Raw genomic sequence first — 14,261 nt, 5'->3', positions numbered from 1 at the left:
TCTTTTGCCCATTGAATTTGACGAATTTGGAGTGAGTCAAAGAGAGGAAAATGTTGACTGGCATTGCATTAGAAGTTGTGCTACAGGAGCAACGTTGTTTAAATACCTTTTCATTTCAGAGACAGACAATAAAAGAAATTTTTAATGATCACTCAACATATCCTTCAGACCCGACATCAAATGGAGAGATAAATTGTATGGGATTTGATTGAAAGGATCTGGCATTTCGACTTCATGCCTCTCCTGCTGATGTTGATAAGGTCTGGTGCATTATAAGAAATATAGTTCGAGATTGGGCTCCGGAGGGAGAGGCAGAACGAAATCAGTGTTGCAAACCAATTCTTGAAGAACTTCAACGACAATTTAGTAATCATTCGAGGGAAAGATCACCTAATTGCTTGGTTCCTGGGGCTGGACTTGGACGGTTGGCTTTGGAGATTTCACGTCTTGGTTTTATAAGTCAAGGAAATGAGTTCTCATATTACATGATGATATGCTCAAGTTTTATTCTGAACCACACTCGTGAACCAATGCAGTGGGTAATTTATCCTTGGATACATATCAATTGTAACTTTCTGTCTAATGAAGACCAACTTCGGCCTATCTATTTTCCAGATCTTCATCCCGGAAGGAATTTCTGAGGGGTTTTCAATGTTTTGTCGGCAAATAGGCTTGGAGTCCTGCCACTTGAGTTGAACAGGCTACTCATTACAGTTGTTATTTTGTCTATAGCCTTAACCCCCTTTCTCAATGACGTTGGGCGCAAAGCTGCTGAGGCAATTGATTCAACGTTTGAGACAAATGAAAAAGCACATAAGAAAGAAATTCCAATGTCAGTGAACCAGTTGTCATTCTTGGATTTGGCCAAATGGGTCAGGTTCTTGCCAACTTTTCGTCTACTCCTTTAGTTGCTGCTTTAGATGGAGATCTGTCTGGCATGCCTTATGTAGCATTTGACTCGGATCGTTAGAAAGATTGCTCGAAATCTTGGCTTTCTAGTTCTTTATGGGGATGGATCACGACCAATTGTGTTGCAGACAGCTGGTATTACTCTACCAAAAGCGTAATGGTCATGTATTCTGGAAAGAAAATTACTGTGCAGTCCGTTGAAAGGCTCCGATACTCTGTACATGACTTTGTTCTTTGATTTCTGCCAGGGATTGTTAGGATCCTTTGGAGATTTTGTGGGATTACGGGCGATGTGGCTCTTAGAAGGCGGCTTGTGAGCTATTGTTGATGCGTTGGACGTGTTGGAGTTCGATGAGTGGCTATGCCTATTGGGTCGTTCTTGCAAATAAATTTAAATTAAACGTTGAATGCAACCGTGCTCAGTACAGTTGTCACCATGAGATGAAAGGACAGGATTTTAGTTTAAAGTTGTTTTATTAAAATGACAAATGTAACGTGGCAAACTAAAAATAACTTCAGTCCTGATCCTGTGGAGATCTGCGCTCCAGTTCTTAGTCTTTTTGAGTTAGTCATTAGAGAATTTCAAGGAGAAGGTTGTTCTCTTTTCTAATTTTTGTAATGTCAGTTGAAACAGTGCCCCTGTTTTGGGTCGATCTGTTTCCTACAGATAGTATTTTTTTATTGTAAACTCTGAGTGTAAGAGGTTAGGGAGAGAGAATTCTGAGTGCTGGAGAATAGAGAGCTTATCATGTACAGTTTTTGACATAGATTTTTAATGAAATTTCACAACTCTGACTTCTAAGATTCCTGTGGTATGATAATTTAGCATAAGTTTTTCTTGTGTTTCATATGTGATCTGTTATGTTTCATTTCACTACATGATCATTTCTAATTGAACAAATGAAGTGTTAAAGTAAGAATTCATGCCTGCCATGCTCTGCTTTTAAGTTTGTTCAATATTTAATGTTTTCTACTGTTTAAGGAGGATTCAAAGTTATTGTTTGCCCTCCTTAGCTCCTCACCAGTCTTGCCATCCCATTTAAATCTAGATTTGGTGTTAAATTTCTTGCCTACCTTGCCTCAGTCGATAATCTGTGATTGTTCATTATATTTCTCTGTTCAAGCTGTGATTTTGCCCATGCACCCAGAAAAACCCCGTCATTTAATTAAAAACCCCTTTTTTATCAGTTTACTAGCCTAATATCAGTGTTACCTTATTGGTCATCTCATCTATTGAAGATTTTATCGAGATAGACCGGAGAGAGCCTTCTCCTGCCCCGTAGGGCTAGCTACGAGGCTAAATGGTTTGATGTTGCCTTGAGGTTTACCTTTCTCAGCCTGAGGTGAAATTTCAAGCGCTAACATACTGGCGACCATACTGGGGAGAACATTCAATTTGTTGATTGTCTTGTCCCAGTACATGTAATCAAGGTGCAGATCTGATGCTGATGGTGGACAGCAGTCAGACACTTATGCAGGCTGAACCATTCACCTGGCGACTCCAATTCGATCCAGACATTCCAATGCATGCTGATCTGTTCATGCAATGGTAGGGTATGTGGCAAACCCTGCACTTTGTGAAGCTCTAAACGGAGTTAGAGAGTGGTTAGTAGATATTGAAACTAATGAAGAATTTTTCAGTGACTTCTTTCAAAGTTTGAAATCTCCAGAGTTCTCTCCTGAAGCTAAAATTGGTGCCTGTGAGTTAATTGTTGAAAAACTTGAAAAGGAGATTCAATGTTTAGATGAGCAGATTCAGTCATATGATTTCCAAGACCCTAAAAAGTTCTTGGAAATCCTTCCTCCTTCGCAACAAGAAATCGTAGACTTGCCTATAGATGTTTACATTGACAATGTGCAGCTGGAAGTATGCATTGCAGAGTTGGGGCAGCCAACAGAGTCTGGCTTCCGTGATCCTATTGCAGCATACATGGACATGTTTTTCAGTTTGATTGATAGATCAGGCTGTCTTGTTCGTGACCAGGCTCATTACGTGCATGAAGGGCTGTCAGCAATTACATTTGTGTCCTGGCGGAAGCATGCTCGAGCGGCATCATTCTCAGGTTTACTTGAATGGCTAATCTGGCATTTCAGTATTACCTGATCTATTGTTTGTACAACAGATTAGAGTAGATTTTGTAAATAAATAAGCAGCCATAAGGGCAGCATCTTGTTTTAGTTTGCTTGAAGATTGTTAAGTCATTTTTTCAGTCATTTTAGTCTTGAGAGAAAATCAGTTTGAGTTCAGTTTCAGTTGTGTCGATGATGACTCCATTGCCCAATGGGTGGAGGCATTGTCTGCTCTCCCAAAGTTCTGCGGTTCTTGGCACCTCCACGAAGCGGCAGCTGCCATCCCAATTGGAGCCGATGTTAGACTCCGTCTTGTCAAGTCAAATGTGAGATTGATTCTTCTTCAAAACCCTGTTTTGAAGAAGAAATCATTAATATGTAATTTGTCATGATGTTCCAAAGCTCTACAGTTCTTCAAATGACAGTGTTTTTGATGTGGATGGTGAGACAATCCCTGCAAAAGTTAGAAATGGATTTACATTCTCCGCAGCTAATGAACAAGGACTAGACCATGCATTACTATAGAAAGAAGCCAAATTGGTGGCTAGCAAGAGCAAGAGCCCAACAAGCCCGCATTTCTAGCTCCACTGGACAATCTGCTTCAATTTCATTTATGTTTTGCTAATATAACAGTTTGAAGAAAACAAACATGCTGGTGCAGTTTCAGCAGCTGGAAAAAATCAGAGTTCTCTGTCTTTATCGTATGAGGCAGCCATAGATGTAGTTTCATCTAACAACACCAATATAGCCAATGAATTTCCTATCATGTTTGAATATTTGAAGATGCTAGAGTTAGAGGATTCTTTATCACAGTTCAAGGTTATCCATGTTGCTAGAACTAAAGGAAAGATTCGAAATATCTCAGGAAAAGTTTCTGGCAAACTTTTGGTGGTGTTGGGACCGGTTGAAGGATAATTGAACGGAGGATGTGCCTATGCCTAATTATTTCCGCCTCCCTACTCTAGTACATCGTGCATATGAACGCTTATTATTTAGTGGAGCGATCTTGCCATCACCAGCACTTCGGTTGCGACTTCTTCGATCAGTATTAACAGTTCTTCGTGAGTGGACACTTTCAGCCCTTGCACAGAGAATGGGCACAAGTGCCACTGGTGCTTCTCTTATTCTCGAAGGGGTGTTAACGTTTGAGCAAACTGCTTCTATTAATCAAGGAATAAAAGACAAGATCATAAGTGCAGCAACCAGGTATATGACAAAGGTTCGTAGATTGGCACTGTCACAGGGGCATACTGAACCTGTATATCGTGACTTCAAAGAGCTAGAAGATATGCTGCTAGGGTCATCCACTTTCTAGTTTGTGCCTATGTTCTAATATGGCCCGAGGGATACACAAGTGAGATCATGCTGTAATAGGTGACTTTAGAGATTCTTGAAAATGCCTCCACAAGCTTATTGTTTGGTGGATGCACTGATCTGACATTCTCCACGCGCAAAAGCACTTCAGCTGAAGAATGCAAAGTTTTTCAGGCAACACTCTTCAATGGAGTGTTTGCTAAGCTCTTATGTCGAGATAGACAATCAGAAGGATCGAGGATTATGGGTAAAATGTTTTAAAATTTATGGAAATGAAAAACCTATGGGTTAGCTCTAATATGTATTTTCTTTTGCCCATTGAATTTGACGAATTTGGAGTGAGTCAAAGAGAGGAAGATGTTGACTGGCATTGCATTAGAAGTTGTGCTACAGGAGCAACGTTGTTTAAATACCTTTTCATTTCAGAGACAGACAATAGAAGAAATTTTTAATGATCACTCAACATATCCTTCAGACCCGACATCAAATGGAGAGATAAATTGTATGGGATTTGATTGAAAGGATCTGGCATTTCGACTTCATGCCTCTCCTGCTGATGTTGATAAGGTCTGGTGCATTATAAGAAATATAGTTCGAGATTGGGCTCCGGAGGGAGAGGCAGAACGAAATCAGTGTTGCAAACCAATTCTTGAAGAACTTCAACGACAATTTAGTAATCATTCGAGGGAAAGATCACCTAATTGCTTGGTTCCTGGGGCTGGACTTGGACGGTTGGCTTTGGAGATTTCACGTCTTGGTTTTATAAGTCAAGGAAATGAGTTCTCATATTACATGATGATATGCTCAAGTTTTATTCTGAACCACACTCGTGAACCAATGCAGTGGGTAATTTATCCTTGGATACATATCAATTGTAACTTTCTGTCTAATGAAGACCAACTTCGGCCTATCTATTTTCCAGATCTTCATCCCGAAAGGAATTTCTGAGGGGTTTTCAATGCTTTGTCGGCAAATAAGCTTGTAGTCCTGCCACTTGAGTTGAACAGGCTATTCATTACATTTGTTATTTTGTCTATAGCCTTAACCCCCTTTCTCAATGACGTTGGGCGCAAAGCTGCTGAGGTAATTGATTCAACGTTTGAGACAAATGAAAAAGCACAGAAGAAAGAAATTCCAATGTCAGTGAACCAGTTGTCATTCTTGGATTTGGCCAAATGGGTCAGGTTCTTGCCAACTTTTCGTCTACTCCTTTAGTTGCTGCTTTAGATGGAGATCTGTCTGGCATGCCTTATGTAGCATTTGACTCGGATCGTTAGAAAGATTGCTCGAAATCTTGGCTTTCCAATTCTTTATGGGGATGGATCACGACCAATTGTGTTGCAGACAGCTGGTATTACTCTACCAAAAGCGTAATGGTCATGTATTCTGGAAAGAAAATTACTGTGCAGTCCGTTGAAAGGCTCTGATACTCTGTACAGGACTTTGTTCTTTGATTTCTGCCAGCGATTGTTGGGATCCTTTGGAGATTTTGTGGGATTACGGGCGATGTGGCTCTTAGAAGGCGGATTGTGAGCTATTGTTGATGCGTTTGACGTGTTGGAGTTCGATGAGTGGCTCTGCCTATTGGGTCGTTCCTGCAAATAAATTTAAATTAAACGTTGAATGCAACCGTGCTAAGTACAGTTGTCACCATGAGCTGAAAGGACAGGATTTTAGTTTAAAGTTGTTTTATTAAAATGACAAATGTAACGTGGCAAACTAAAAATAACTTCAGTCCTGATCCTGTGGAGATCTGCGCTCCAGTTCTTAGTCTTTTTGAGTTAGTCATTAGAGAATTTCAAGGAGAAGGTTGTTCTCTTTTCTAATTTTTGTAATGTCAGTTGAAACAGCGCCCTGTTTTGGGTCGATCTGTTTCCTACAGATAGTATTTTTTTATTGTAAACTCTGAGTGTAAGAGGTTAGGGAGAGAGAATTCTGAGTGCTGGAGAATAGAGAGCTTATCATGTACAGTTTTTGACAGAGATTTTTAATGAAATTTCACAGCTCTGACTTCTAAGATTCCTGTGGTATGATAATTTAGCATAAGTTTTTCTTGTGTTTCATATGTGATCTGTTATGTTTCATTTCACTACATGATCATTTCTAATTGAACAAATGAAGTGTTAAAGTAAGAATTCATGCCTGCCATGCTCTGCTTTTAAGTTTGTTCAATATTTAATGTTTTCTACTGTTTAAGGAGGATTCAAAGTTATTGTTTGCCCTCCTTAGCTCCTCACCAGTCTTGCCATCCCATTTAAATCTAGATTTGGTGTTAAATTTCTTGCCTACCTTGCCTCAATCGATAATCTGTGATTATTCATTATATTTCTCTGTTCAAGCTGTGATTTTGCCCATGCGCCCAGAAAAACCCCGTCATTTAATTAAAAACCCCTTTTTTATCATTTTACTAGCCTAATATCAGTGTTACCTTATTGGTCATCTCATCTATTGAAGATTTTATCGAGATAGACCGGAGAGAGCCTTCTCCTGCCCCGTAGGGCTAGCTACGAGGCTAAATGGTTTGATGTTGCCTTGAGGTTTACCTTTCTCAGCCTGAGGTGAAATTTCAAGCGCTAACACCCCCAGTACATGATGTACAACATCATTGAATTGATCGTTAGTTGATGTAGGTATGGAACGGGTTGCCACATAATTAACCTGTGGTGGGGATGATACCATTGGTACAAAAGGACCATTAAGGGAAGATGGTTGCCTGGGAGCCATATTTGGACCGCAAAATGAAAGCTGGTCAATGGTGACAATCCTGCCTTCATGTGGGAAACACATCACTCGAAAGAGTGTGGAAACAATAGCTCCCATGTCATAAACATAGTCACGCCCTGGTATTAAGTTATAATCTAAAGGGCTTGGGACTACCATCACATTCAGATAAATGATTTTTCCTCCCAAAGTAATGGGTAACCGAGGGAGGATCCCTAATGGTTGACTGGTTCCTCTGTTAAAAGCCAACAGATTTTGGGTAACTGGCACAAGCAGCGGCGAACCGAGCACTTGCCAAGCAGTTGAGGAAAGGATGCTCACTAATGCACCTTCATCTATAATAGTGCCAGATATAATCATATTACAAACTTGTTCTATGATATGGAAAGGCACGTAAGAAGGAAGGCAGAATCCTACAAGTCAATTCCAATCAAAGGAAGTGACCAGACTACTTGGAGGGGGTACCGTAGAAACAAGAGAATTAACCCCTTGAGTTACGAGAACTGGAGGATTTTCCTCCTGTCTTGATGGAACACGAGGACTACCCCCAAGCTCATTGAATCTGAAGAAACAAAAAAGAACCTGAGTGGTATCATATTCACTCTCTTCGGGAAAGGTACGATTACTTGAAGGTGAAATTGGGTCAACTATTTCCTTGACCTGTTGATTTGGGTCAGGTATAGACTCATAGGATTCACTTTCAGAGAGAGTGGGTTTGACCGACAGTTGATTTGAGTCAATCAATTCATCAACTAATGAAGGATTAAGGGATAATTTCTTGTAAGCAGATGGAAGTCGCTACGGTGAAGCAGGGCGGTTATCCAACACCTTCTTGGCTTGATCCAGATAGGGACAAAGCTGAATGGGGTGATTCCCTTCACATAACCCACATGGAAACTTAACTTTACCCTTCTTTCCATGAACTTTACTACCACTAGTTGATGGTGTGCCACCAACATGATCTCTAGAAGTTGATGACACAGGATGATGTGGACGAGAAGACCATTCTTCTAAGAACTGAGGAATATCAGGACAATTTCAAAGAAGATGGTCTCCCGCACAAAGTTTGCATGGATATCGAACTTTGTGAGGCTTGACGAATGGTTTCTCATCAGATGTTGCATTCAAAGAAATGGTTGCTTGGTTGCCCCTCCGCTGAATTTGCTACTTCTTCTTCTTCTTCCCTTTCTTCTTCTTCTTAGCCACCTAGTTACCAGTACCAATACTTTCACCAGGCGAAGAGGAAGAAGGGGAGGAAGAAACAACCAAGGAAGAAGGAAAAGGATCAACTAGAGGTTGATTTTGTCCAGTTGGAGACTACATGATTGCGGAGAAAACACGACATTTTGAACCAAAGAGGTTGAAAACAACCATACTTGCAAGCCAATGGTAAATCCCTGAAGGGACAATGTAGCCATATATGGAGCACCAATATTTCCAAAAGGCAGAAAAGGACTAGGATTCCCATCAAAAGGAATTCCTTGATTAGTGGACTCCAGATTTTTCGCCATATGTTTCATCCTAAGATCAACTAACGAGTGAGCATAGAGGATGTTATCCACAGTCAACTAAATTTATTTTAATCAAAGTAACATAACAAAAACAAAAGAGGGATAATTTAGGCAAAAGGTTTACCAAGCAACTGTGAACTGCATAATACCTCCCGACAAACCAAGAAGTACGGGCAAGCAATCTCCCTAAATGCTATGTTCAGTGTATCACAATGTACAAGGCGTCTTACTCGGTTACCTAAGGATGGATAGCAACCTAGTGTTGTCCTCCCATATATACTCGAAAGTACGTGGAGGTCCAATCTATATAAGCTATGTCTAATGTAAAACCGCCCAATGAGAGCATTCTCATATACTTTACGTATTGTAACACCGCCCTATATACCCGAAGGTATGTGAATGATCTACAATATACTTATGTACGTGGAATGAGGTATCACACTCGGAATGTATTGCAGATAAGTTAGCGACAGTTGCTTTGTTTTACGACGTCGGAACACGTCTCTAGCCTAGACCTCTAAATGTTTTTCGTTAGGTGACAATGCTCCATTAGGTAAATTGATGTTTATCTTAAGTTAATCATGCTTAGGAATTTGCCTTTCAAGTTCACCACGTGATGTATTATGAAATTCCTAGGAATGCAACTACCATGATAAGCATTTTTTCCATTCAATTTAACAATGAAAATCCTTAGCTAGTAGGGATAGAGCAACCAGATTCCTTTTGATCAAAGAGCAAAGAGCACATCTAATGCAATTTCCCTAGCTATTCCTTTCAAGCATTCATAAACTACAATATGAACGATGCAAAATGCATGTATTTCTTTTCGATTTCCCTTAATGTGAATGAATAAAAAGGAAAACTAATGCACAATCGATCAATAAACTCTTTTCATAAAAATGACGATTTTACGACAATTTCTTTTTAAGGAAAGGAAGACTTTACGACACTTTCGTTTTCAAAGAAATAAGGAATTAAGACACTTTCAACGAAAAGAATAATCATATGCACCCATCAATCAATCGATCTTTCATGAATAAAGACTTTACGACAATTCAATTTTCGAATGAAAAGATGACTTTGCAACACTTTCTTTCGACAAAGATCAATCGACCAAAAAACTAACTTTCGACTATAGATTGAAAATGACAAAGTAAATACATATGAAACATTTATCAATCCTAGTCTAAGTAGGGACAGCTAAGGAGATGAAAACTATTTTCAAAGATAAGACATCATTGACATTCAACAAATCATTCAAACAAGAGGAAATTGGCAAAAAACTTCAGCTCCTAGATGGGAAACTGACCCTCAAGGGATCAGCGCAGGCTACAATGAGAGACAATGCGCTTCAGTGCACTGGCTCTATGTGGGAAGTGCATTGCAGCGCACTGTGTCCTTCACTAGGTTGGGCTAGTGACAGTAAGCCATTTTTAAAGGCAATTTGACACAGTTTTGACTCAATTTTCAATGAAATAAGACTGAAATCAATCAACGACCACAAGTACAGTATGTAGAAATGTTTTAAGAGGCTGATAAGCTACTAAAATGGATAATCGCTCCCCAGTGAGTCACCAATTTGTTTTGGGAAGTCTTAGTGTCTATGAATAAATGCTTAAACCGCTAGACTAGTAATAAGTCTAGAACAACAGTGCAAAACATTCTCTACTTTTTCTATAACCAATAGATTAAATAAGACAATAAAGAAGCCTACCTAAAGCTTTCGCTTACTCCTTATCTCCCTTTACCAATTCTGTCACTCCTTTCAGTACTTAATCCGCTTAAAAAGTACTTGCACGCAGACAGAAGACAAAAACCAATCAAAGCATATGATAATGATCTATTGATTAAACATAGAATGGAATCAAGTACACAATACACATATGAAAGCATCAATAAACAATACAAACATATGGAAAAAGATTTGAACACTTTATTAGTAAAAGGAAGAGTTACAACCCATTTTGCTTGATTCAGTGTCACTCCTCCAGTTCAATCCCATCCTCTCCTCATAACAAGCAAGACATTTTGACATCATTACAATACTTGAAACCAACTCAAGTCTCATACTAACATCATCTCCCTACAATTCAATGATTTCTAGCCCCTGATCACTTAGATGAGTGGTCTTTTTATAGGTGAATGAAGGAAGTTATGCCATAAATGGTGATAATGAATGCCCTCCCAAACCACGAGGGCTCCACTGGGGGAGCAATACCATACCACGTGGGTTCATATTGGGGGATATATATTGAGGGAAAAATGGCATAATATATTGGGGGATATATAGGGGGTAAAGGGTTTTTATATTGGAAGATATAGAAAATGGAGTTCAAAGTTAATGAAAAAATATAAAGGGGTATAAAAAAATGTTAATGAAAAAATGGATACCTACAATATGTAGTGGAAGTAGGGCTTTTTTAAATTGGGAAGGCGTATTGGTTCGTATTGGTAGGGTGTTAAATAATGTGATTTTTAGGGGTATTTTCCAATATGTAGTCAAATTAAGGGTACTGTTTAATATGCCGCGAATGCACGTGATAGGACAAAGGTTCATTGAGTGAAGCCCTTGTGTCCCAAACTTAGGATTTAGTTCCATGGAGGAAGGGATAAAGGGATTGATGTTCCTTAACTCCCTCCCTCATCCAATTTCGAGCCCAAAGGAGTGGATAGCCTTGGGAAACTTCTAGAGGCATCCTATGGATAAGAATATTACAAACCCCAATGCATATTTCACTCAAATTCACCCAGTGCAGGGCAAAGACGGCTCAAGTGCACTATAATGCACCCTGGTAGTGTACTGGGTTGCACTGCAGTGCACCTTGATAAAGGCCTGCCTGCGCTGATCTTCTTAGAGGCAGTTTTTGGATGATTTCAATCATGGAATCTCTTGGGAAGGAGGGATTCTGATGGTTGACTTCATTAAGGCATGTAACAACCGAATTAGGGTTTGATGGGCCCTAATAGTACTGATTTGTAAGTCAGGTTTGATGTGTCCAAATGGATCTGCTGCCAGATCTGCCGCCCTGTTATCCAGTGTTGCATAAATCCATGGAATGCTCTACCCAACATCCCCAACTATTTGCGCGTCCTATGCACTGTAAATATTATGCCTACCACCATGATTCTGCGGACAATCTATCTTGAGATGCCCCTTACCACATGTCCAACACTGCAACCGCCCCTTACCATCGCCTTTATTTTGTTGTTCTCCAAGCTGAGGTCCATTAAACTTCTTGTAAGGTGCAACATTTTCTTTTGCACCTACATCCTGAGGTCTTGTTCGCTTTGGTTTCCATTTAGATTTAGCATTGTCTTTCCCTTTCCAACCTTGCTGAGACTCTGTCTTGCACTTTGATTTCTCATAACAGTGTTTCAATTTCCCAATGACTTCTTCAAGTGACCGAGGCTCATCATACTTAATTTGATCTCTAAAAGCTAATGGCAATCCACTAACAAATTTATGAACTTTGACTTTTTCATCCTTAAGATACGGTACATACCTCAACAACTCCAATAACTTGGTCGTATACTCCTCATCTGTCATCGATCCCATATTTAGCTCATATAATTCCTTAGATTTATTGTCATAGTACCTCTCTCACAAGTACTTCTTCTTGAAAAGTCTCTTAAATTCATGCCAGCTAAACTCTTATGTCCTGGTGTGTCTAACCCGCTTCACATCTTGCCACCAAATGTATGCTTTCCCTTTGAGTTTGAAGATATCTATTATGGCCTTCATGTTCTCCGTGTAATCATGTAGATCAAATAACTTCTTCATCCTGAGTAGCCATGCCTCTGCATCCTTTGGCTTCTTCAAATCCCCATCAAAGGTAGGTAGCTTGGCTTTCTTGAACTCATCTGGAAAATATCCTTTGTCACTCCTCTTGTAAGGATGATAATGATGATGGCCATGGTACCTGTTAGAACTATAAATAGAATATAACTTGTGTCCATCACCTCTCCTATCCGGCGTATCCAAGAACATGCCATTTTTTAATCGTGTCATCCCTATCCGACTTGTGTGCACCATAAGATCTATTGCCAATTGCCCCATTAGTCCTATCCTCCTGCCCAAGGCTGATCCTAAGAGGTCCCTGTCTCTGCAATTCTAACAAACTCTAAAGGATTACTGCATTAACTTCTTATTTCTCCTATGTTTGGATGATTCTATCATTATCTTCTTTGCAACTTCTTATTTCTGCCTTCAAACGTCTCAATGTGTTTGCTAAGTCAAAAGAGTGCCCACCACCATTTGCTCATCTGATCCATAGGGAGAGTCTCATGAATTGTAGCCTACCATCTTGCTAGTCATCTTTGATCTTCTTCCTATGAGTATACCATGTCAGCTTAAACCAAAACATAACATAATCAACATACCTCAGTTTAGTTCAGAGGAGGATATATCATCTGCAAGATCAACCGGATTAGTGCAATACATGTATAAACATAATCATAACATTATATAAACATAATTTAAACCATCAGCCAGTTACCATGCATGACTATACTAACCACATACCACGACCTCATGCACGACAACTATAACCATGTCAATGTATGATTAATTACATATAGACACTGACATGCATAACAAGTGCATAATCGACACGCACTCACGACAAATACATCCAACAACAACAGCATCAAATTTCACATGGAGACACAACTGCAACCATGCCTACACAAAAAGTACATAAACCACACACATAAAGAACACATATGCAACTGACATGTATGCATAACCAACACATTTTGCCCATCTAGTCCAAGGGGTGAACCATGCTTTGGTACCACTATGTAACACCCTCCTCCCACATTTACCCAAGCTAACTGGTCCACTGTGGTAAACATTTGACGGAGAGTTAATATGATGTGATTCAACTCCCCATGTACAGTTAAGGAAGTGGAACCAATAAAACGAAACCAATCTGACCTTTCTTAGGAGTTACAAAACCTTCAGGAGGAAACCAACCCTTCTATGTGCCCAAACCCCAAGAAAACTTGTCGTTTTGCTGAGCTAGACCCCCAGTCGCTTCCATGACAAACCATGCAAGCGACCGAGACCCTCAAGTCACTCCCACAACAAGGCATGCATGCGATTGTGGCCTTTTTTAGGCAATTCTGAGTTAGGAACCCCGAATTCTGTGCCACTTTTTTAGGGCTAGGTCTCAAGCCTCTGCCCAGAACTTCATGAAACTTCCAGAAATGATAAATAATAATGAATTAAAGCTAGTAATTTAAACATGGGTACAAGGAATTCACCTGATATCACAAACATGTAATTTACAAGTCATAACCAAAGATTTGAGCATAGAGGTCTCATACTTATTTGAGAATCGTCAAGAATATTTGATGCCTTATCACATTAGCTGCATTATCATCTATTAGGTCATATATTCATTCACATTTCTTGTACTACCAAAGTCTGTCATGAACCATGCTTATAACCAGCATATAACCAACAGAATAACAAGAGTGGAACAACCATAAAAACAACATATTAACAAGTACATTTACAAATTAAATACCAAAGGAAAAGGAGTTCTTATTAATGTATGCATAACCCAACGAAGTCAGGGACTTCCATGAACCACCCGATCATAGATTGGGCTGAACCAGATCTTTCTTTCAGCTAATCACCCTCGTGCCATATTCCAAGCATGAATGTGGGACTCACAATAGAACCAATCAAGGCTCGCTCGAGCTTGACCATATATCCACCAAGGGATTCCT

The sequence above is a fragment of the Pinus tabuliformis genome, chromosome X (assembly GCF_031772625.1).
Source record: "Pinus tabuliformis cultivar Carrire ecotype Pingquan chromosome X, CPIR1, whole genome shotgun sequence".
Lineage (NCBI taxonomy): Eukaryota > Viridiplantae > Streptophyta > Pinopsida > Pinales > Pinaceae > Pinus > Pinus tabuliformis.
The sequence above is the reverse complement of the archived record's forward strand: the minus strand, read 5'-3'. Positions refer to the sequence as shown.